Genomic DNA, 26,237 nt, shown 5'->3' on the forward strand with positions numbered 1-26,237 from the left:
GAGTGTCAGGGATCTGACTGCAGTTGAACAATATATATCAAATATATAAAACAATTCATTTACTTTTTGATTTTTCTGTGTCACCAAAATGGGTATTACTCTCTAAAAAAATAAATAAATTAGTGCCATTTAAACCATTAGCTCTATTCAAAAGCCACAAGGAACAAAGAGCCTTTTATTTTGCAGCACTTATGTTGTCCTGAGGAACAAAGGCATAAAGAAGAGTGCACGTGACCTCATTTGCACTTAGATAGGAAAGTGATCACATATCACAAAAAAGTTTAAATAGATCCAAGAAGAATTCAAAAGACAGAATTATAATTGGTTTCTTCAAAGCACCTCAGCAGGAGATTTAGGATGCTGCCAGAATTGGCACCCTGATCGTGTAGAAGGAGCACAGAGGCGTTTTAACGGTAATGTGATCCCTGGTTGAACTGTAGGGGTGAGGATTTTTCTGTCACTCAAGAAGTCTTCAGACTTTGCAGTAGTCCTAAAACTTTTTTCCATGCTAAATAAATAAATCAGAAATTAAAAGCTCGGTCTGTGTCAGACTGTCAAAATCATTCCGAGGTCATAATCAGCTCAAATCAGCCTTCAACAACCCTGATATATTTTTGAAAGTGGAGCTCTGCTGGGTTTTCATCCATTATTTAATTTGTTTTTCTCTTAATCTGGCCCACATACTCATAGAGCATCATATGAATGTTGATCCAGAGCCATCACTGCAGAGCACGAGCGAAAAAACGTCCAAAGGAAAATGAGGTCATAGCGGATGAAAAGAAGGTTTGGTGTCCCACGAGGAACCAAAAGTTAATGTGAAATTATTATTTTAATGGACCTTAGTGGGACTTGTATTTTCCATCAAAATAAGTAGGCAGAAAAAAAAAATGCTTGTTTATATTTAGGAAAAGATGACAGTTTGTTGTCTTAGTTACAGTAAAAGTTCAGGAATGAACTAATATCAAAATATTTGTTTTATTCTGTCTTCACACAAAATAGTTTCAGTTACTTTGTTTCTTTTTTCCTTTTTATCTAGTTTTGTTGTTTATTTCACTTAAAAAAATCTTTTGCACCTGCTCTAATTTGTTTAGTTTAGTTCAGTATAATGACTGTGATGTAAACAGAGACGACTCTCACTGAAGTCACTGAGGAAAAGCTTCATTTAGTGTCTAATGGCTTTCTATCATTTGGCATTTCTTCTGTGCGGTGCTTTGAATGAATAATGAGAAAGCAACAACTTCAGTTTCACTTGTCACCAGGATAGCCAAACCTGCATGAATATATAACAACAACTTAGATAGATAATGCATAGATGGTGCATTGCAATGTGAGGTCCAAGTTCCCCAAAAAGCTGGCAGACCTAGGGACATCTGCACAGATCCCCTCACAATCAGACAAACGTTATATAACTCGGGCCCAAGAGGACCATTTTCTTCCACTTATCCAATTCACAAGAGAGCAGGAGCCTGCTATAGACTGAGAGGGTGGGGACACAGATCACCAGTTTATTGCAAGGCTCAAACAGAGAGAAAACAACCATTCACACTCACGTCTATGGCCAATTTAGAACCAGCAATTAACCTAAACCCACTAACTGCATGTCTGTGGAAGAAAGCCACATAACTGCTGTTACAAGCAGAAGTTCAGATAATTCAGGGCACCAAATACTGGCCTCGTATCTAGTTCTGTTAGTGGTTCTGATATTGGACTTAGCAATGAATAGTTTTAAATTGGCCACCCAGAACCGCATCGGAAGATATGCGCCTCTAAACATTCACATAACAGTCAAGGACCAATGCTTACATTTCTTCTGAAACTTCATTTCAATTTTCTATGGAAGCCTGGCTTGTGACAATAAATGTGAATTTTAGTGCCTCTTTTCAGATTGTTGGTGCAAAAAAAACAGGCGTCATTTAAACAGGTCATAAAAATTTCATTTAAATTTCAGTTAATTTGTCTTGGCTTCATGGAGCAGCTTGATTTGCGTGTCTTATGTAAAAACTATTAAACAGCTAAACATGTTTGTCAGTTGAATTACATGTATGGCATTGTGTGCATACCATCGCTTGTATTTCACAAGAAATTCAGGTCTTTTTTCAACCAAAAAACTCAAATACTTGCTGCTTTCTTTGTCATGTGTGAAGATAAACTGAATAAAGTTGTTTTTTTGGATAAAACAAGCCATTTAAATATGTCAATTTGGGCTCTGTGAGTTGACAACATTTCATCGACTGCTGAAAATATTCATGATCCGCAGGAAAGTTCAAATATTACACAATTAGCAGCTTCATCTTAAAATAAACTCTGCCGTGCATCCATAACACCTATTTTAATTTTTTACGAGGCTCACAGAATTAATTTACCAAGCTCTCTGTCTACATCTATAACATCTTGACGCTTGTCTGTTAACTGCATTTTATTTGTAATATTCCATTCAGTCTCTAATCTAATCAATGAGAACGTTTTCAAATCTGTGACCCAAACATCAGTTTTTGCTTTCTTTAGATTATTGTTCACCAGCTTTCTACTGTCACTACAATTCTTCACCTTTCACATAGCAAAAGAAAAACACTTGGAAAAAACAGCACACCTGACTAAAATGAAATATGATCTATATTTAAGCCGTTTGATGTCAACAGCCTTTGACTAGATGATGGTTAGAGATGTATCAGGGACTCATCACTTGTGATCATTGGTGACACATTCATTTTTTCTTTATTTTTGGTTGTCTCGCTGAGTCATTCCGGACAGATTTACAGATTTATTTATCCAATACAGTGGCGGAAACAAGGCTACAATTTACAGATGTCTCCTAAATGCATCACAAAAGATGCTGTCCTGAAAAGATGACAGGTTTGAGCATAGACTGACTGAATGTGAGTGTGTCTGATTGGGCGAAATGGCTGATTGTGGGGTAAAACTTTCTCAAGAACCGCTCATCAAAACGACTAAAAAATCGAATAAAAAAATCTGTCCAGCAATCTTTGATTGATTTTTAGACCATCTCTGATGAAATCTCTAAATGTCGGGGGAAATCTCAACTCCCCCGTGAGAGGGGGAGTTGAGTAGAGACTTGATTTTAGGGTTAAATTTAAAATTAAGTTTATATCTCCTTGAGGACACTACGGAGAAATGCCTATTAGATTTTTTAAAAGTCTCCATGGAGTCATCCTGAAAGTATAGTTGCCTTTTTTCTATATCTCAAAAACAAAAAATGTACAGGGCAGGCTCATCGTGGCCACCATTTATACTATGAAATTTCACCCAGATATGAATCCATGCAGTTTTACATCTGCACTTACATAACTGTAATAAATGCAGACTTCAGGAGTTTCTGCATCAAAAAGGTCTGCACACGCTCTGATGGTTCAAGCTAACACACTGTTTTAGTGTTACATTTTACATGTAATGGTATTAAAGGTAACCGACCCCTTTAATATGTCTTGAGCAGTCTTAAAATCACCCCAGTGTGTGTTTATTCAAACATTCTTTGAACAAGTGGCTTTTGTTGCAGAAGTGCCTTTGTGTGGCTGAACAAACCTGCAGCTATCAGAGCTGCTGGAGGTGAAAGCTGCCTTATCTCAGACATGAAGGTGCGACTGCTATTTGTGGTTTCATGGAAGTGAGTGGCACACAACGTACAATTACTGTGAATGGGAAGTAGTTGTTTTTATTGTGAGCTGTGGTTTTGTTGGAAAATCATTCAAGCAATGGAGTGGTTCACTGTTTAACCAAAGCCTTTGAGTTTTGTTTTGTTTTTTTTAGAACATGTGAAGTCTATGAAATACTTTGTCACAATCGAGATATCGACCGAAGAAACAGTGTAGCATTTGTGGTGCCATTTTTTTGGAGACCTGGGCCCGTATCCCTAAAGAATCTTTGTGCAAAAAGTGGCTCCTAGCGGCCAAATTCTAAGAAAATTCTCAGAGTCATGACGTTTTCTTAGAATTTCCCCTAAAAGTGACACGACAATCCCAGTTAATATAAAAGCTATTCCTCAAGATTCCTAACGCTTAAAAGGGCTCCTAAGGCGAGATCTGCTAAGAGCAGGGAAGAGGACTTTTAGTGGCTTAGGAGTTCCCCTAAGCAGCTGCACAAAATGGCCAACAGAAGAGGCAGGAGAGATGTCCTGCAAACACTGGATGACAGGGAATTATTGAGACGCTACAGATTGGATCGTGCAGGAATCATGTTTGTGGTGGATCTCCTTAGAGATGCAATTACTTCACCAACTCGACGCCACAACACTATTACACCGGAGACGAAAGTAATCACAACCCTGAGGTATTTGGCAACCGGGAAAATGCAACAATGCAGCAGTGATGACTTGGGTCTGCAATCACAGACATTGCTAAAAGCTGAGCCGTGTTACCCTCGTTAAGACCACACTGGACTTGTAACGTTGTGATTTCTACTTCATTAAGGACAGCCCCTTGAGATAGGCCATCTTGTTTTCAACAGGGTCCATATGGGAGTGAAAGTACAAAATATGTCAGCTAGGATATTAATATGAGCAAATAAGACACAAATCATTATTTGAACAGGGTGTAATGAGTTTAAGTTTTCACATATTTTAGATTCTAATGTTAGGCTATAACCCCTACAGCTTACTATTCATTTTCCAGATATTTTCTTGAATGTGAAATATTATTTACAATTACAGTCAGCATAAGATTAGAGTATATAATATGTTTATTGATTTGAGGGTACATCCTTTGCTCATTATCACCAAAAGCTCATTTCCATCAAACTTGTAGGATCAACCAATCACGGCTTTTGAAATGATGACTCATACCTAGCAACGGGGTCAACCACACCTCCTCACTAAGATAGGATTTTCCATCCATTCCTTGCTCAGAGTTCACTGAAAATGTTCTGGAATCCTTCTAAGCTAAAACTCCTGGCAAGGAATTTTTAGGTTAAGTTAGGAGCTCTCTGAGAGGATTCTCAGAATCTTTAGGGATACGGGCCCTGGAATGTTAATGTACCGGCCTTTGTGTGACTGTAGGGTCTGTACCTTACAATATAAAGTGTCATAAGGCAATTATTGTTGTGATTTCAAGTCAATTTACATAAATAAAACTGAATTGAAACGAACTGTCTCTAAAGCCCTTTGGGTCAGCTTCTGTTGTGTAAGATGCAAAAAAAGCTTCATTTTTCATAGAGTACGTGTGAGGTACATTTTTTCATTTCCCAAAAGATTATTTATTTCAGCTGATCAGATTTATTTGTGGTCTACACACTGAACACTGAGGATAGAAACGAGGTATTAACCCTATCACATTATTATTGAGTCGATACCAAAACCAGCGTTGGTATCGATCTTATCGGTAGTTTTGGGTCGATCTGCCGACCTCTGGCAGATGGTTTTAATAATCCACAGAGGAACTTAAGCGTTTTTGCTTTAACCACCATGTGAGATCATAAGCTGGTATTTTCTTTAAGCCAAAGTCAGATAAAACTGATTGATATTAACAAAGACATAAATTATCTGGTGTGAATTCGTTTATCTTATGCCATTGTCGTGGTTGTAGAGTTGTTTTTTAGTTGGTTCCCAGTTTGGTTCACTTTTACTTTTAGTGGTGAAGTTTCTTTTATTTCTTTTATTTCTTGTTTTTCTACTTTTACTTTCCTCGCTGTTTCCATCTCCATCTTTCCTCCGTCTTGTCTTAGTGCTTGTACCTTCATGTTCATTTCTTTCTGCATTGCATTGATTGTTTTCACTTGTGTGTAATTACTTTCACGTCTGTCCCACTTCTGTTTGCTCCTGCTGTGTGTCATTCCCCACTGAGCCCCCCACACTACTGCAGAGATGTTTCGTTAGATAGAATTTACAGAAGTTCCTTAAATGCATCACATGCAGGAAGTTATACAGTTACAGCTGAAAAGAGAGGCTTGCTGAGAGTGTGGGTGTGATTGTGGGTTGCAGCCTTCTCAGGAACCGCTCATTCAAACAACACGAGTGACTGTTTCTGTTTGACTCTGTGAGTACTTTGACTTTCAGACCACCAGAGAGATACAGTTTTATCAAAGTAAGAACTTTCTGTCCTTCTCTTACTTTCTCACACCCTTCAAATCCCTCTTTTAGGGTTAAATTCAAAAATAGCTTTTGGTTAAGGGATGGTTTAGTTAGTTTTGTACCTGGCGAAGGTTAAACGTAAGAATGCATTTAGAGTTTTTCTCACAACAGAAAAATAATTCTCAATACTTAATTTGGTTCTGAAATCAGTAATGCATTTCCCCACCCACATTAGCTTTTCTCATTGTTTCTGTGCACACTGCTGTGATTTTTACACATACTTCACTACTATAGATATTTGCTAATGTGTTGATACACTTCTGATCTGAATCTCACAACTCAACAAACCATTTGTACTTTTGTCAGTCAGACTTCTGGATCTCTCACGCTCCTGAATACCATCCACCATCGAATTAGTGTTTTCAGTCAAATGACTTCAAGCATTTTTCAAATATGCATGAAAGACCGAGGCCAGTAACACACTGTCAGTGGTAGCCGTGAAACCGCTCTTCAGTTGAAAGCAGACATAAACACATTCTCAGGAGAGGTTTAGTTGAAAAGCATAGAAAGACACACACTTGTGTCAAGGTGTTGTGAGACTGCTAAGTACACATAAGCGTATACTATACATACACTCATCAACCACTTTATTAGGCACACCTTGCAACTACCAGGTCAGACCCCCTCTTCACCATATTGACGTGATAGCATCACACAGTTTTTTTCTTCCCCATTCAGGTTTGAATTTCAGGACATTGCCTTCACCATGTCCACATGCCTAAATGCTTTGTTGCCGACAGGTGATTGGCACTGGATTCACTCCAATCCACAAGACTGCAAATGCCAACTCTAGAGTAAATCAAATGAATGGTTCTCGAGATAGGTGCTGATTAAAGCCAGATTAGCCACCGGCTGGCCTGTGTGATCAGCTGCTTCTCAATCTCTCAATCCCAGTCACAGAAATCATTTCAGACTGTTCAAAAAACCAGCCACGGTGAAGCTGAAAACGACTAACTGAGCTGATATTTGAAACAGGCTGTATGGTTTTAGCTGACTAACTCTAATGTCAGAGCATCATAATGGATAACAGATGACAGTATAATTAGTAACAGTACAAAATAACAGATGAACAACTCAAAGCTGACACTGCATGGACATCCGTGTGTTGACAACATTTTTCACGTCTATACAAAAGGCATTAAAACCAGAAAAGCGCAGGTCAATTATTAATAAATCACTTCTGCCATCTCCAGATAGATGCTGGAGGTACATAAGCACACTGTCTTTGCCTTCTGCTGCTGCTACAGACTGATGCTGCCATCTCGTCACTGTTGTTTTTTTAAAGAACGTGAAAGTTTTGGCAGCTCGGCCTTCTCTTTCCATCTGCCCCTGTCAGTTTTTTTGCTCTTAAACTTGTTTTCTGTGCTTGTATTCCTAACCATCTTTCTTCTCTGTGGAGTTTGCAGTTGTGGGCATGTCCACAATAATTGTAAACCTAGAATTTCACACAGCCCATTTCTGAATGTCGTGCTCATTCATTCATGGTAAATGGTAAATGGCCTGCATTTGTATAGCGCTTTTCTAGTCCATAGGACCCCAAAGCGCTTTACACTACATTCAGTCATTCACCCATTCACACACACATTCATCATTAAGACTTCATTTAAAAATGCTGCAGTTGTGGAGGTATGAGTCAGGATAGGGATAGCGATCAAAGTGAGATTTTCCAGGTGGGGACAACTTCCAACAGATTGCTTGTGAACAGACGTGATCAGCTGACCTGTGCTGTTGCAGACTCAGTGTAAAGCAAGGTTATTGCTTTACACTGATTTTCTCAGTAGTATTCTGTAATATATATGCGGTTTGCAAGCTATCATAATGTTCTTCCAACTGCTTTTCTGAATGAAGCAAATTTATTTATCTAGTGGTTTTCAAGACACAAAGGTACCCACAAGGTACTTCACATCAAATAAAAACCTTAAAAGGCAAATAATAATAAGTTACCTGAATGCCAGTTTAAAGTCAACTGAGCTCATTGATCACAGACTGGAGGCCAGACAGCTCCAAAGAGTGGGAACTATGATTGCAAAGGCTCTGTCACCTTTAGTTATTAGTCTAGATTTAGGGAAGGATCACAAGGCCGATCAGTCTTTGGAGTCGTGCTGGTGACACATGACTGCAAAGGTCTGCAGCTGTTGGCTCTGTTCTACAGTGTGTCTTCGTCCTGTCTTCCTCCGATCACCCCAACCGGTCGCGACAGATGGCCGCTCCTGCCTGAGCCCGGTTCTACTGGAACTCTTTTCCTGTTAAAAGGAAGTTTTTCCTTTTTATACAGTTCCAACAATTTTGTAAGATTAAATATTCCGATCTTCCGGAAATGTACCTTCCAGAAAATGAAATCAAAGCGTCCACACATCCTGAACAAATCTACTCTCTGAAGTAAATAAATCTACAAATGAGGATGTTACATATGAGTTTAAGATCTGTCTTGCTGAGCAGTCCTTACTTTTGAAAAAAATCGAATTTTCCTTACGTCTTTCTCTGAGAGTGAAGTTATCAAACTTTTTTCCACCTAACTCACTTCAGCTAGCAAGACTGTCAGTTCAAACGAAGTAACTTGCTTGCTCCCCGCAGAGCTAGCTAGATGCTTAAGTACTGGGGTCGCAACTTCACTGATCCAACAATGTGAGACAGGGATGAGAATGAAAAAAGGATGAGTGCAGCATGAAGGCAGGGTGGCATTACTTTCTGGTTTTTTAAGAGCGCTCCGCAGCATCTCCTGGGAGGAACGCCAAGCTGCAGCACATTTATTATTTGGTGAATGAATGACATCAAACATGGGATACCATGGAGCCGATAGCTCAGCCTGTGGAGTAATTTCTGCCCAGTACCACTGACTCTCCATTGAACTGGTTCTTCTAGGCAAACTACTGACTTATTTGCAACAATCATGATTTGATATCACAATGATGAGGAGGCCACTGCCCATGTTGCTTTGTTACTTACAGTCAAGTGCTTGACTACTATATGTAAGTATTTTATAATGCATTTGTCTACACTTTGAGGCAAAGTGAATGCCTCACTTTGCAAAATCATCCATTTTCTTCTGCTAATATCATGATGGCAGTGGGTTAAGCACAGCATCCAGAGATCCTTTGTCCCAGGACGTTCTAATTCTGAGACAAGACGAGATGCATAATCTCTGCAGTGAGCTCTGGGTCTACCCTAAAGGGAAGGCATTCAGAAGGAATCCTAATGAGCATGACCATCTCAGCTGGCTCCTTTAATGCAAAGGCGCACAGGCTCAACATCAAGCTCCCCACACAAAGTCAAATTTCAATCAGATCTCATTTGGTTTGAATTTCCTTGTCTTCAAGATCAGTCATAAATAAGGTATTTCTAAAAAAAAAAGATGTCGAAAATAGATTGTTTTCTTGCACTTTACCACTGGGAATGACTTCTTTTGCTACGGGATCAAGATGACTAAATATATTCACATTGCACAACAGCAGCACAGTGATCTCAATGCAAAATGTAAGGTAAACACAGTTGGGAGAGTTTGGGTTTTTCTTTTTGTATCTCACTGCAGTGGCAGTTTTAACTCGCTGCGGGAGCGGAAATGCCAACATCTTAGCTGTCAAACGCTGCTGCACCTGCTGGGCTGAGCAGAGCATTCATCGCAAAGGTCAGAGTCTCCAACAGCCGCACAGCTTTAAAGGTTCGGAGCATTTCAGGGAGGAGCTTTGTTATCCTGACAGGTGAGTAGCAGTGCAGATCACCAGGTGTTCACGCAGAGGCCAATGAGATGCGCTTATACTTTACTTTCTATGACACATCATACTTCTACTCTTACTGCAGTTCAAAATGCATTTAAGAGCATTTAAAAAAACCAAGCAAATATGGTTATAGATTAACCTACCACGTGAAACTTAATCAATCATTGACATTTAAACTCTGAAGCTGCCGCCTGGGAACTGTTGTTGAATCATTTTATACATGTAACTAAATCAATAATCATAAAGGTGTAGCTCAGGGAAAGGGAATGCTTTTAAGTAAATCTGTATTTGTGTGGAGTGAGAGCCACATGACAGCAAGAAATCATTTCTGAGTTTTGTTTGCCAGAAATATGAATTATGTTGTTTATCCTCGACTACTATAGTTAGAAATTCTAATACACAAAATGTGAGACTGATACAAAATTAATACTAATTGCACATACCTGATACAAAATATTGTATCAGGTATGTGCAATTACTGCAGTGTCATGTGGCGGGGACACCTGCATCTACAGTTTGTTTGCAGGAAAATCAAGCCTATACTAAAGCCTATACTGCCAATGCAGCTCTTAAGGTCTTCTAGTAACGTTTAAGGAGCAAATATAAGACCATAAGTCAGTATCATCAAGTGTATAGTGTATCTTTACACTGTCACTTGCAGAATTAAGTGTGGAAACCAGGATATACAGGGTTTCATCATTTATATTTTAGAATATTCACAATTAAAACAAAACCAGATATGAAGCAAACCAATGTTTTTAAATAAATATGACTGATAGTGTCCTACTTATAACTGAGATAATTAAGAAATGTATTTTTAAAATTTCAGAGGCAACAGTGTCTTCTTTAATTTAAGCCATTACCCACTGTTCTCTTATTAAACTGAATTTGTTCTGCTCATTTCCAGCAGAACGTGGATTCTTTGCATGCTTTGCCTCTCAGCTCATGCACAGTCTGAAAAACAGTCTACAGTCTCCCTTTAAACCAAGTTTATCCCTTTGTTTCATTTACATTGCTGTAGTGATGTGCGATACCACTGATTTCCTTTCCGATCTGATACCAAGTAAAATTCGGGGTGGTATCGACGATACTGATCCGATACGATACTTTGTACAAAAGCTTATCTTATTTATTTTATTTATTTATTTATTGTATCTCAAATCACCATGATTACAGGACATCAGACTACTTGTTCTTATCACTTAATAATGCAGAATTCATCATATTGAAATAAAAAAACTGAAGTCGTGCGCTTTTTGAACACCTTGCCTGCCTGCAGCACTAAAGGACTCTGTGAGAGACGTCTGTCTCACCCTGGCAGCACCTGTCCCACTCCTCCTCTTCAGTTCACCTCAACATAAGCTCATCATATTCTGTGATATGATTTACTCTGAGGAGAGACCAGCCACCCTTCAGAGTAAACTCATTTCCACCGCTTGTATCCGCGATCTCATTCTTTTGGTCACTACCCACAGCTCGTGGCCATAGGTGAGGGTAGGGACGTGGATCGACCGGTAAATTGAGAGCTTCGCTTTTACACTCAGCTCCCTCTTCACCACGACGGACCGGTGCAGCATCCGCATCACTGCAGCCGTAGTACCAATCCGTCATCATTCGCGAACAAGACCCCGAGATACTTGAACTCCTCCACTTGGGCAGGAACTCATCCCCGACCTGGAGTGGGCACTTCACCCTTTTCCGGCTGAAAACCATGGCCTCAGCTTTGGAGGTTCTGATCCTCATTCCCGCTGCTTCACACTCGGCTGCGAACCGTTCCAGTGTGAGCTGGCCACTGACAGTAGGTGACAGTCCATGTCCCAATTGCCAGTCTTGGCAGCCAGGGATCAGTCCACCAGGGCCTCCGCTCCTGGCCGCCGCCCGGCACACAATGCACCCGACCCCTATGGCGCCTCCTGCGGGTGGTGGGCCTGTGGGAGCATGGGCCCATGTCCCCTTTTCGGGCTATGCCCGGCCGGGCCCCATGGACTAAGGCCCGGCCACCAGACGCACACCCTCGGGCACCAGGAAGAGGCTCTGAGCACAAAATCCATAGAGGCTGGGGTCTATCACATCAGGCAAGACCTCAGATGCAGGCTGTGTAAAGATGCCCCTGAGACAATCCAGCACATAGCAGAAGGGTGCAAGATGCTAGCAGGCAGGGCTTACATGGAACGCCATAACCATAGTTAGTAGTATACAGAAACACCTGTGCCGAGTATGGCCTGGAAGTCCCGAGGTAAAAAGGGTGGTGGAGAATGACCGAGCTATGATCCTGTGGGACTTCCAGATACAGACGGACAAACTGGTGGTGGCTAACCAACCGGACATAGTGGTGGTGGACAAACAGAAGAAGACGGCCCCAGTGATAGATGTAGTGGTTCCTAATAACAGCAACATCAGGAAGAAGGAACACGAGAAGCTGCAGAAGTACCGAGGGCTCAGAGAAGAGCTCGAGAAGATGTGGAAGGTGAAGGTAACAGTGGTCCCAGTGGTAAGGATTAACTTATATTACACAAGACATTTTTAAGACTTCAGTTTTCACTTTTTTCATGCCTTCCTTAACCAAAACACACTTACATCCAGAGGGCCATCACTTTACCTACATCACTATAATCAATATTTGATTCATCACTGTTTAATTTCACTTTTTAAAAAGTCTCTAATTAATTAAAATATTTTTAAAGTATCTGTTTCCGCTGCTGCACGGGTCAGCCATTGTTATTTACAGGGGTGTTTTTTTCACAAACCTTTATTTTCTGTGTAATCTTTATGAACATTATATATAATTTCTCAAATAAACTAAACTAAACAGCAGGTGAGTGGAGCCACAGCGTTCATATTAGTGTTTGGCAGACTTCTTTTTCATAGAAATTAGCACTTCAGTTTTTGCCATTCAAGTAATCAGTGAAGCTACTTTTACAAATATTACTGTTGTAATGATTACTGATCCTGTTATTAGGAAAGGAGAAAAAGAACAACCTTGCAGTGTTTCAGTCTCCCTCTGATTCCTCAGCATGTGACTTCTTTTCACCAGCCTTTATATAAAATGAAATTAAATCATGCTGCTGCTCTGAAATGTTGACAACAACTGAGTGCTCCATGTCTGATTGTTGGTGGTAACAGAAGAACCGACCGTTTACGGTTTAAAGCTGTATAACGAAATCTCCAATTACTTTAAGAACACTTTTCTATTGCTTATCTGAAGTGCATATGGAAGGTCTGTGAATGAGGAGCCAAGGTGTAAAACTCTTATTCAAAGTTAGTCTACTGGAGCCTTCTAGTGTCCACAAAGCCATGAAAGGTTCAGGTCTGAGCAGCAGCTCAGGGACACTGTTAAAGACATGTTTAAAGAGTGTATTTGCTTTGTTTTGTTTTGTTTTGTTTTTTTCTCTTGAAAGCCAAGACTGAACCTTTGAGCAGCTTGCCAAGCAGTGAACCAATCAGTTTCCCAGTAGGGAAGAGTGCAGAAAGACTGTATTATAATCAAAGGCTGGATGCTATATTAAGATATTTACCATATCTGTTTTTATAGCCTGTAACATAATGTTGGTGTATTTAGAAACACAGAGTCTTTAATATCACATATCTGTAGATCTAATTTGAGTCATCGGGTTGAATGACAGTTTTAATATATGTGAAAGGTAACTTAATCAAGAGGTAACCATAGCAACATTACAAAAGCTTTGCACAGCACATTAAAAGCACAGCAGCTAAAGGTTCAAGGTTCGTCCCTGTCTATAAAAAGCTTCATCTCCAGCGGCTGATATTCGACACCCACCACCCCCATCAGAGTCATGTATGACTCTCGGGTTAGAAACTATTCCCACAGTTTTGCATTTAACATGTATTCCCACTTCAAATAGATTTAAGGGTAGAGTTGATGGGATATTGTGATACTGGACATTTCACAGGTTTCACTGGTAACGTTAACGTGTTCTCGTGCAGATTTGCAAGAAATTGCTTGAATCACAGAGATGCACACTTTTTTTGATTTAGGCTCATTCACTGGTTACACTACTCATTAAATCATTTTCACTTTACTCCATAACATAAACTTAAATGCATTGTGGGGTTAGCTGTAACAGGTAGGGCAGGTAATCTAGGAATCAGAAAGTTGGTGGTTCAAGCCAGCTATGAAACCCAAGTTGCTCCCTATAAATTCATCTAAGCGTGCATATTAAGCACTCAATATAGAAAAAGTGCTTGTATGAATGTGTAAAAGAGACATGGTCAGTGTTGGGGAGTAACGGAATACATGTACCGCCGTTACGTATTTAAAATACAAAATATGAGTAACTGTATTCCGTTACAGTTACCGTTTAAAAAGGTGGTATTCAGAATACAGTTACTTTGTTGAAATAAATGGATTACACTGCGGTACTTTCCTGTTTCATTTTGTCGCGGGTCAGGACTGTTTGGGTTTTGTTTGACAGCTACGTTCTGTTGTTCCAGGCGGCAGCGCTACAGTTGCCATGTTTACAGGGCGACGCTCTCTCTCTCTCTCTGCGACTGTGTGTTTCCTGGGTGAGAGAGCGCCTTTTCGTTGTTGTTGTTGTGCTAAGCTAACAGGCAGAATGCTACAAGCATAGCTCTAAAGAATGTAGCATCATGGCCAGTGTAGTCCGTGTTGCAGGGAGAATGGACTGCCATACACATTATGGGTCTGTGAGCGCGAGGAGGGAGAGAGAAAAAGGGGAGTGGAAAGGTTGGAGTTGTCATCGAGGAAAAAGCTGGAGCATGGAAGCATGTAAATATAATAATAACCACTTCAGCCAAGAAGAGTGCCTGACGAGCCCAGTTGTAAGTAAGCTATTAAGACTCGACTGTACACCGTGTTCGTGTTTTCCTCCGAAAACAATAAGTTCCGTTGGAGCAGTCTTTCAACGCCTCTCTCTGTCTCTCGCAAGAAAAGCTGACCCACACAACAAAGTAAAGCTATTTTTCGGCTATGAGCCGACAGGGACCCCGCCGTATTAGTCAGAGGTCCCTTTACTACAGCTCGGAGTCGCGGACCTTCAGTAATAGTAATAAATCACACAGCAATAGTACATTCATGTAGTTGTAAAAAGCATGATAATATATTAAGTAATCCAAAGTATTCAGAATACGTTACTGTCATTGAGTAACGTAACGGAATACGTTACAGAATACATTTTGGGGCATGTATTCTGTATTCTGTAATGGAATACATTTTAAAAGTAACCTTCCCAACACTGGACATGGTTACCAACAATATAAACCTTAGTCAATGTGGAATATGTATTTGTTGTTTGGCTTTAACGTCACTCTGGGGTCTTTGTGGTTTGCACGTTACCAATATGCTCTTGCCCTTTTGTCCTATAGAAAATGTCCATATCGGCATTCCTGAAAAGTTGTAAACCACTCCATCTTTTTCCTCTTTCCTGCACATGGACCAGAGTCAGCTGATTGTAGCGCATGTATGCAGGAAGAAAAAGGCATGGATGATAGGTTTTTTCTCCTCTTTATCCACCCATCGTATAGTTGTACGACATCCAGAAGTACATAGTTGTACCCATCGTGTAGCTATGTTGTTACTTGTGTTGCAACACAAGTAACAACATAGTTGCAACTCTAACGTAATTACTGAATGTAGTGCAGTAACTGAAAGATGCAGTATTATTACAGAAATGTGTTAGTTTGAAATGCACTGCAACCAACAGTAGTTGTTTGGATTTTTTGATTAGACACCAGAGAGGCCGAAGCATGAAAGAAAAGTTGTTAATTTGATTGTTAATCACCAATCCTACACTCACCCATGACGTGTGGGTAAAAGAAAAGGAATACAAGCTGGAGAAATAAGCATCAGTTTGGTCATTCAAGGTGTCTCAGAGTAGAGCTGCTGCTAAGCTTCCTATATGAAGTGTTTCTAGACTCCAGACATACTGAAGAGATTTTGTATCTCAGCTGACTTGGAAATGCCTTGATGTCATCACCTCTGGTGATGGGGGCCTTAGAGATAGAGATGAAGGCATTTTAGCTTAAAGTGCTGCCCCTGTGAACCAGACTCTGATAAGGAGTTGAAATGGATGGTTAAACTTGTGATATATACTTGGAACATTTGTCATTTGCTTTAAACACACACAAATGTTTCATATTGTCACTCTGAAGAAAGAAGTCCAAAAGAAACTATTAAATTTAAAAGGCACTTGTCTGAATGGAGGGCCTTTATTTGTTATTCATTTTTCATCCTGTTAAATATATGACAATCTTGTTCCGGCTTTTTCTTATGGTTACATTTCTTATGGAAACTTTTTACAGGTACATTTATGATTGCTTCCAAAGTGTCTTAAATATCAAATCTTACTTGGTATATATATGTATTAAAACTCAACAGCCATACCTTGCACAGTACCAGGAAAATGTTATTGGCAGCTAAATATTCCACAAGATGTTTTCATCAGAAAAGCATTTCTGTCCACCTTTCTTATGAAGCTGTCTCTCTCTACTTAAAGATTACATGCTCATGTAAATGTGAATGAGATTTAGAAAATAGGGCCATGCGTACACACAAAGCTTTATTTCTGACACCACTAAAGCATCTAAGCTTTTGTATATAAACACAGTTTGAACTGTGAGTTTAATTTTATGCATCTTACTTCTGGAGAACATTTATTATGTATATTTCTAAATAACTAAAGATGGCATTAAATAGTTAGTCAAAAATGAGAACAGTTTTAGACATTTCCACAATTCTTTTATGGTTCTACCATAGCAGTGCTGTAGAGAAATTCCCATTAGACACAAAGTAACACTATATTTGAATTGTGCAGCCACACAGCAAAGCCATGTAGAGGCAGTTCATTTCATTTCACTGTCCATTTACTTCACAACTGTAGTATTCAATCTCACACAGTGTGTCACAATAGAAGCATCATGAGCACCATTTCAGAAGATCAGAAGTGTCACAAATGCTTTTCTTTTGTTGAAAGGGCTCGCTTTTCTTTCAAAATGCGTGATGTGGCCTTCAGAGAATCTGCAGAGGAAAAACAGACAGATCGATACCACTTCAGGGAGCGCTGAGTCTCAATAAGAGAGCAAGGAAGCATATTTTTGTAAAATGTCAAACTTTAGAGACAAAGCAATACCGGCTGAAATTACATGCAAATATGTATTTGCATTTTCTCTTATTGTTCCTTATTACAGTTACAAAAGCAGTTCAGTTTCCTCTTAAGACCAGAGAAGGCACTAGTAGGGCCTTTAGTGTCTTCAGGGATTCTGTGGCTATGCTGTGGTTTTTGTGCAATCATAATGACTCATTCAATCTAATAACATCTGGAAGGTGAAGAATACGCAGGAACCTTCGGGCTGAAAAATAAAGAAAATATTCTGTTTTGTTTAAAGGTCAGCGTTGTTTTGAGATACCAAGATTTGGTGAAGAGCTGGCGCATTTTAGAACATCGGGGATTTAGCAGTTTTGGTTAGGCTGATTATAGTATTTACATTCTCAATCCAATAATTGATCAATCAAGCCATCCATCCATTTTCTATCAGTATCAGGTAAGAGTGCAGTGGAGCTATTGTTAGTAAACATGCCCAGACCTCCCTCTCCCCCAGCCACCACCTCCAGCAATTCAAGGGGACCACCAACCTTTCCAACTCACTCTCCTCATGCCCTGGCCTGAACCCCCTCATCTGGTTCAGCCTTTGAGAGTGATAATGATACTGATACTGGTGATATATCTATACTGTCAACTCCTCATGTATATGGTAAACAGTTATCGATGATTCTGATTCTGATTTTCTCAGACACCATTCAGAGGATGCTCAATCCTCTGCTTGTTTCTGTGATATTTTCTCATAGTCACTACCCACTCTTCGTTGCCATGGATGAGTGTAAGGATGCAGATCAGCTGTCATAATCAAATCCCTGCAAAAGACCTGTACAATATCTGCATCACTGCAGACACTACACTGATCCCTTTCTTGGTCCCCACTCTCCCCCCACTCAAGAACAAGACTCCAAGATCCTTGAACTCCTCCGTTTGAGGCACTGCTGACTGCCTGTTTAGGCGCATGCTTCTTGTTGCCCCCATTAACATTGGTGTGAGCCATAAGTCTGCTTCTTGTTTTAACGACCTCTAATCGTAAACCAGCACTGATCCTGAGTTCTTTTTTCTGACCTGCAATACCAGTGCCTATCATGGGGTGATCGTGGCTCAAGAGTTGGGCGTTCGTCTTGTAATCGGAAGGTTGCCAGTTCGAGCTCCGACAGTCTCGGTCGTTGTGTCCTTGGGCAAGACACTTCACCCGATGCCTACTGGTGGTGGTCAGAGGGCCCGGTGGCGCCAGTGTCCAGCAGCCTCGCCTCTGTCAGTGCGCCCCAGGGTGGCTGTGGCTACACTGTAGCTTGCCATCACCAATGTGTGAATGGGTGGATGATTGTGTATAGTGTAAAGCGCTTTGGGGTCCTAAGGACCAAGTAAAGCGCTATACAAATACAGACCACAGACAATTCTGGAGAAGACTGTTCAGTGCACCTTAATTGCTTGTATAAATGGACATCTCTGTTGCTGTTCACAACAACCAATGTGGTAACCATATACTAGGCTTAAAGCGTGATTTACACTTCTGTGTGAAATCCACATCGTAACTTACAGCATAACTGGAAATCCTTTTAACACTATGCTGTAACTGTTAGGATGCCTGGGTCGTTGACCCAGGGTATTTGAGTTTATTATATTATTTATACTTTTTAGTCTTTGGTTTCTTTGAGTTCTGTCTTATGGTTTATGTCTCTGTCTTCTTTAGTTGCTCTGTCTCCCCTATCACCTGTATCCCCTTGTCTAGTTCGCGTCTCTGTGTATCCTTAGTTCCTATATCCCCGTGTTCAGTCAGTGTTTGTGTCTGCCCTGGTCCCACGTCTCTGTTCCCTCTGTAGTGCCTGCATGTGAGTCTGTGTTATGTGTTTCCTGTTTTACTTTGAAGGTCTCTGTCTTATCTCAGTGTGTTCAGTTTACGCTTCCTTTTGTCTCGTCAGTTCTGATTTGCCCCAGCTGTGTTTCCCTCCTGTTACCCATTCCCTGATTGCTCCCTCTGTGTACTTAAGCCCTGTGTTTCTCTATGTCAGTGTCGCGATCTACCGTTTATTTTGCTGTGTGTTTTGCCAGTCCACCGGTGTTAGTTTATTTTGAGTTTTTTCCAGTTATGTTATGTTTGCGTTCAGCATTAAAGCTGTTTTGGATTAAGTTTGTCTCTGGAGTCTGCACCTTGGGTCCTATCCCTGTCCGCACACAGCCATGGTTATGTGGAAGGTTACTTAACAGTAACCTTCCACATAACCATACACTCTTAAAACATAAAAAAGGTTATATCGTAAATTACGACGTTGATTTCGTAGAAGTCTAAATCAGGAATAACATGGAATGATCCACCCACTTCTCACCAAACACTCTGTCATCCTTTCCACTCACCATTCAGACTATTACGCCCCTGAGCGAAATAGAGGTCATTGGTTAATGAAGACAACAGGACCAAATCATCCACGGAGACAAATTCCCGAGACCACCACCAAAACTGAAATCACCTTTCGCATTCCTCTGCTGCTGCCTGCCCTGGCAAAATCCAGCAAACATCGGGAATGAATGTCTGTGAAGGTTCTCAGTCATCCAGGTCATCATAGTCTAAGGAACTTGGAAAGAAAAGCGTCTGGACTTCTTTTAGTCGCTTGAAGACGTTTCACGTCTCATCCGAGAAGCTTCTTCAGTTCTAAGGGTCCAATTGGTGGGGAGTCTCAGATTTAAACCCTGTGGGAGTTTCCCCCCCAAAGAGGGACAAAGGACCCCCTGATGATCCTCTACCTAATCCCATGAGCCAAGGTGTGAAAGCAGGTGTGGGTCCTAATCAGCCAGGGTTTCGGGTGAGCTCATTGTGAAACCTGGCCCCACCCTATCATGTGATTTCCTGAGGTCAGATGGCCCAGGATGTGAGTGGCCGTCTGGGGAGGGAATGAATCTGACAATTCGATCCCATTTTTTTATTTAATCTTCCAGTTATTTTTTAATTTAAACTGAAAATAATCTTGTCCATAAAATATGAAAAAAGTCCATTACTACTCACAGCTCTGAAACTTTGTCAAAGTAGATCTGCCATTCAAAGAGTTTCAGTGTATTTTAAGAACAGACAAAGTATGTACAGTCTTATAAATATAACTACTGCTATTTAAAAAAAAAAAAAAAAGATTTATCGGCCCTGTAAAACCAACTACATATGTCACTAAAACATGTTTTTTTCTTCTTTTTGTTCTTTTTGTTCTTTTTTTTGTCTACAAGTGTGACCTTATACAACTGTGTGGGACGCGTTGGTCAACATATGGGGAAAAAAGTGATGTTGTTCATAAAGTTCATGTGTGGGCTTAAAGCTGAGGATCAGAAGTGTTGGCAATCTTTTTCTGCCAATGTTCAGAACGAAATCAACATTACTTGAATAAATCAGGGACTCGTGGCTCAACATGAATATTTAACATCTTTATTTGTACCTCCTTTCCTTAGAACTCAGTAGGAAGTCTGATACCCTAAGGGTGCTGCTGCCGCCGCCTTTCTGAAGCCTAAGAGAGGGGTTATGAAGGCTTCTCCTAAGGGCTCGGGGAGTCAGACGAACTTAATAAACTCGCACCCTGAGATCCAATTCTGGCTTTACTTTTACTGTATGCTCTGGGGACCTTTTTCTTTCTTGTGTTGGCCCTGTATATGAGGTAGATGTCAATCTCAGAAGCTGAAGGAAAAAAAAAACATTTTGTTTTTCGCATCTTTCAGCTACATGATCAAAGCCGCTTCCAGACTTGTACTTCTTTACATAAATTTCGAGGCAATTTAAAAACTTGGACTCGTGTTTCGATTTGCAGTCACATGGATTAACTGGAAGGATGCAATATGAAAGCCTGAATTTTGATCAAGTGCAGTTTGTTTGCTTATTTAAGAGACTGATGATCAGCTGAGTGTTTTACTGATTGGTTGACAAATCTATTTAACTTGTTTAAGCTAACATAGCAGATCTCTCAAGAAGGAGGAACATGGGTAGACTATAGGCTCATTATCAATGATGCAGATAAAAGGCCTGGATTTGATTTCAGGTGTGGTGCTTGCATTTGGAAGATTTTGCTGTGAACACTCGACATGCAGTCAAAGCTCTCCATGCAGGATGAAACAAGTCATCTTTAAGCTGAAAATAACAGAAAGAAAGAAAATCCATCCAAGAAAGGCTACAATAGTTGGATTGGCAAAATTTACAGTTTGGTACATCTTGAGAAAGAAAGAAACCACTGGTGAACTCAGGAATGCAAAAAGACCTGGAAGTCCACAAAAGACAACAGTGGTGGATGATCGCAGAATCATTTCTATGATAATGAACGCCTTCACAACGGCCAACCAAGTGAACATCACTCTCCAGGATGTAGTGTAGGTATATCAATATTCAAGTCTACCATAAAGAGAAGCCTGCATGTAAATATGGAGGGTTCACTGCATGCTGCAAGTCACTCATAAGCCCCAAGAATAGAAAAGCTAGATTGGACTTCTAAAAATCTAAAAACGCCAGCACAATTCTGGAAAACCATTCTTTGGAAAGATGAAACCAAGATCAACCTCTACCAGAATGATGGCAACAAAAAGTCTGGAGAAGGTGTGGAACAGCTCACGATCCAAAGCACACCACATCATCAGTGAAACATGGCGGAGCAGTGTGATGGCTTGGAAGTACATTGCTGCCAGTGGTACAGAGACACTAGTGTTTATTGATGATGAGACACAGGACAGAAGCAACCGGATAACTTCAGAACTGTTCAAAGATTCAATGTCTGCTCAAATCCAGCTAGATGCAGTCAAACTGATTGGGCATGTTTCATACTACAGATGAACAATGACCCAAAACATACAGCAAATGAAAGCCGCTGAATTAAAGGCCTGGCAGAGGATTAAAAAGGAAGAAACCCAGAATTTTCATTTAAAATTAATTTTGGTAATGTAAAGAACCAAAATTAGAAAAAAATGGCCTCTGTCCAAATATTTATGAACCAAACTGTATTTAAGCTGGACACTAAGGAAGGAGAAAAGGACTTGAATCAATTCATTAGGCAGACACATCGAACCGGAAAGGATGTGCAGTAGGTTAGGATGATCAAGGATTGAGATGGAAATGTACTAACAACTGAAGAAAGTGTGCTGACAAGGTGGAGAACTTTGAGGAGCTGATTGTAGAGAATAAGAGTCAGAGGAGGATGAATGAAGATAGTGAACCAGGAAGTGCAAACAATAAGTAAGGAGGACGTGAGGGCTGGAGTGGATGAACATACATCCAATGAAAGGTGGATTGTCCAGATGACATAGCTGTGAACGTATGGAGATGTCTAGGAGAGAAGACAGTGGACTTTTTAACCACTGAAATCAAAAAGTCCACAACAATCAGTGTAATGGTACTGATGTTTAAGAACAGGGTTGAAGTGCAGAGCTGTAGTAACTACAGAGGAATAAAGCTGATGAGCTATACCATGAGGATATGGGAAAGAGTTGTTGAAGGAGAGAGGTTCTCCTTATGAGAATTTCGGAAGGAGCTTCATTGTGTTTTTGAGGATCCAGAGAAAGTATATGATAAGGTGTCAAATGAGGAACTGTGGTGCGGCATGAGGAAGTCTGGAGTGGCAGAGAAGTATGTGAGGGTGGTGAAGGACATGTATGCATAGAGACAACGGTGAGGTAGGTGGTAGGAGTGACAGATGGGTTCAAGGTGGGGGGGATAACATCAAGTATCAGCTCTGAGCCCCTTCTTGTTGCGATGGACAGGTTGACAGATGAGGTCAGACAGAAGTCTCTGGGGAGAGTGACTGACAGATGCCATGTTGACCTGTAGTGAGAGTGGGGAGCAGGTGGAAGGGGGCCTGGAAGAGTCAGTCCAACTATAATTTCTTATGTAAAGAGTTTATTTTAAAATATGCTCATTTCATTAAAAATATACTATATTTCTTCATGACTGAACTTTTATTTAAAAGGTGCATAACCATGACAACCTTTTTTCATGACTGGAGTAAACCAGCAATGTTAAATATTTTATCTGTACATCTCTACAAGAAAGGGGAAAGAAAACCCACCACAATCTGTTTAAATGTAGTGAGATATCATAATGTTACCAGAGATAATTTACTCTCCTCTTAAAAGGCAATTCTGCCTGAAATGAGGCTGTGGATTGTGCTTGTTAGCTACCCACCTGTGGTGACTCTGTGTGTGTGTGTTTGACTCATTTGTGGGCAGATGATGGCATCAGTTTGCTATTATTTTGCAAATGCATCTCAATTAACTTCAAGGATCACATTTTCAATAAAATGAGTGTTTGACTCCTTTAGATTTGAAATGCAAAGCAAAAGAAAAAAATCAAATACCAGGAAAAGATCGAGCATTTTACATCTTGAGTGGTTTCACATGATGGAGACGTGATGCGTTTTCTACTCTTTCACAATAAATGGTGGAAATCAAGTTGGCTGGTAATCACACTCAGACTGTCATAAACACAGTAGGGAACTTCTTTTTCCTTTTTTTTTTTACAGGAGAAAAAGGAAAGTGTTTTCTCCCAAACGTCTTGTCAAACACTCAAACTTCACTTCACTGAGATACCGCTCTGATAATGATCTCACCAAAGATACCAGTATCATAAATGAGAGCTCCATATTTAGGTCTAAAATCCCAAAATGTGGCTGAAACAAAATGAAACAGGGTGTTTTTGTTAAGCTTGTTTATAATAATTTTTAATAGCAGTTAATTGTATTTACTAAAATGAGTGAAACACAGTAAAATGACTGGATTGTAAAGATTTTAAAAAAGGAGAAATTGTACATTTTTTGCTTGTTTACATCAAGGTCTAAGGTCTGTATTTAGTTATTTAGAGTATGTACTGTATTTAGAGTTTGGTTATTGTGTTATGTAGAGTTCTTCTAAAAGCAGTAACCACACAGGAACATAGATGATGGTGAGTATAACTAGATGGGTAGATAAGTAGTTACAATCTTTTCTTTATTGATTTTTTTTATCCAAAAATGCTAAAAAGTTCTTAAATGCAATATTAGCTTTCGTTTTCCTTGTTCTTCCATTATAGTAAAAACATCTGTGTTTGCCCTTAAACTATAGAAATGCATATTGTAATGTATTTTTAATCTATTTTTTAGCTGAACAAAAGCATAAATAACTGGCCGGTTAATCAGAAATACACACAAGCTGCAGGACTAAAATATATGTATGTAAATGAGAGTACAGAGCAAGCAAAGAGATGCGGCTGTTATGAGAATCTCATCTGCGTTTCCTAACAAAGTGCCTTTGAAAGAAGTCACTAAAGCTGCCTGAAGGATTCAGAAGCCGACTGCCCTTTTGTTACACAGTACCTGTGCAAAATCATGGATAAACCCAGGAAACAGAATGAGTAGCTCATTAAAATGCATTTGCCTGCAGGAGAGAAGACCATTGCATGGAAATGGCTGCAGCCAAATGCTCCCAACAGGTGACGACTGGACTCTCAATGAGATAAACTGGATGTAGAAAATGACCTTTAGTATAAGACCATAACAGAAAATGTAAAATATTGGGAATTTTGGACTAAATATGCTACTAGTGCCTAAAAGAAGTAACTCATTATGTTTCTGCCTCATTTCATTGTCAAATATAGATGCCTCTCACTTATATTTGACAGTGAGGAGCAGTTTGCACTGAATGTGAACTACCTCAGAAAAGCACAGAATCCCTTTTTAAACAAGAATCGCTGTAAGATACAGAGATTTTAATCTTTTTTTTCTTTTCATGATACCAAATAAGCTTAAATATGCAAGGTATTTGTGAAGTAATACATCGCTCACAAGTAGTTCTTCCATCTCCCCTGCAATATTGAAATACATCCTGATCAAACCATTTTTTTAAAAAGGACTTTTTCACTGGATGCTGTTGGCAGTGGTGAGAGCCAGCTGCGTAGGCTAAGCTTAAATTAGGTTTAAATGAAGCTTTACTGCATAAAGTCCTTCGAGTGCACAAAAGACACAAAGATGCACAAAAAGACTACACACAAAAACTCAGAATAGCTAAAAATACAAAATAAACCACAGGGGGGAAAAAACTAATGACCTAAACTACAGAAAAAAATAAAACTATCAGAGAGAGCACAGAAAGAGACTAAAAGAATTAACAACTGCAGGATCAAAGAAACTGGCCACAAAAACAAATAAAACTACTAAAAGCATCACCAAAATTAATTTTAAAAAAGATTAACAAAAACACTAAAAACAAAATAAGAACCACACAAACAAAAACTGACCACAAGCATGTGACTAGAAATACCACAAAAAAATCATTATAGAATCATCAAAGAAGGCAAAAATAACTCACAAACAGCTCAAAAATACAATTAAAGAGATGCAAACATTTCTAAAAGAGACACACAATCCAAAGAAAACTAAAACCAGCAGAGGAAGAAGAAAATGGCCACAGCCTTCACAATCATTCCGTGACTCATTCAGTCTGGGGGGGGGTCAGCCTTCTCAGTGGGGTGGGTACCTTTTACATGTGTGTACGGAGGGGGTGCTTTTGTCTCACAATCTGCCCATGGCTGCTGTAGCTGAAAGGTTTCCGACTGTAGTAGAATCTTTAAAGTTGCTGATTTGGCATTTATTGCAGTGAAAAAATGGTCTAAATATTAAAAAGCGTGCAGTTTGTTGTGTGAAGAATTTGTGCCTTTAATTTTAATTCATTCAGAACTTCCTAAACATGTCTGTAAGGGTTATTTAAAAGCATTTAACGGAAAACTCTCGTTAACCATAAATCATCTGAATGTACAGGTGAGCTAACAGATCATCATCAGCTGTCCGCACTCATTCACAGCAAACATCCATTAGTATGAACCGGTCAGATTTACAACAGATACCCAAACTTACCTTAAAGCTGAGACTTCTCCGCACCTTCAGGACCAGACTTTTACCGGGGCTTTGCTGGATTTATCGGTGAAACAACGCGAGAAGAGCCGCTGCACTTTGCCTCCGTCGGGATGAGTTCCAGTGGCATCTCCAGCAGAGAAGCAGCCCGCTGCGCTCCTCCGTCCGCCTCCTTCTCACTTCTCCCTCCGTCTGCTCCGGACAGACTGATGCACTCAGAGTCCCCACCGCAACATTATGAACAGCGCAGGTCGCACGGTCTCTAGCTTGTAACTAGGTAACAGCTCTGCTGCCGCACACAGTCAAATAGGAGGTGTTAAAATCCTTTGGTGTGTGCGTGTGTGTGTCGTTCCCGTGTGTGCACACTCTGTGAATGTGACTGTAGTAGCGCAGGTATCATTTCAAAGCCTAAAGAACCATTAAAAAGAGCAGGTGTGGTCTATGATACTTTAAATTAAACACTTTAGCTAGAAAGCTGCCAGTCGGGCATATAAGTACCTCCCTCTACTCTAAATAACAGTCAGCCTGC

The 26,237-nt window shown here is 40.0% G+C and overlaps 1 protein-coding gene across 2 annotated transcripts in view; it reads right to left on the minus strand.

The window, feature by feature from the left end:
* Window positions 1-25,987, minus strand: part of LOC101475277 (somatostatin receptor 3) — a 43,859-nt gene extending 17,872 nt beyond the window's left edge. For both annotated transcript variants that reach the window (XM_004556344.3, XM_012920526.3), the window contains exon 1: window positions 25,712-25,987. The gene's annotated coding sequence lies outside the window, so the exon portion shown is untranslated. The remainder of the gene's footprint in view (window positions 1-25,711) is intronic.
* Window positions 25,988-26,237: the final 250 nt, after the last annotated feature.

The sequence above is a fragment of the Maylandia zebra genome, linkage group LG4 (genome assembly GCF_041146795.1).
Source record: "Maylandia zebra isolate NMK-2024a linkage group LG4, Mzebra_GT3a, whole genome shotgun sequence".
NCBI lineage: Eukaryota > Metazoa > Chordata > Actinopteri > Cichliformes > Cichlidae > Maylandia > Maylandia zebra.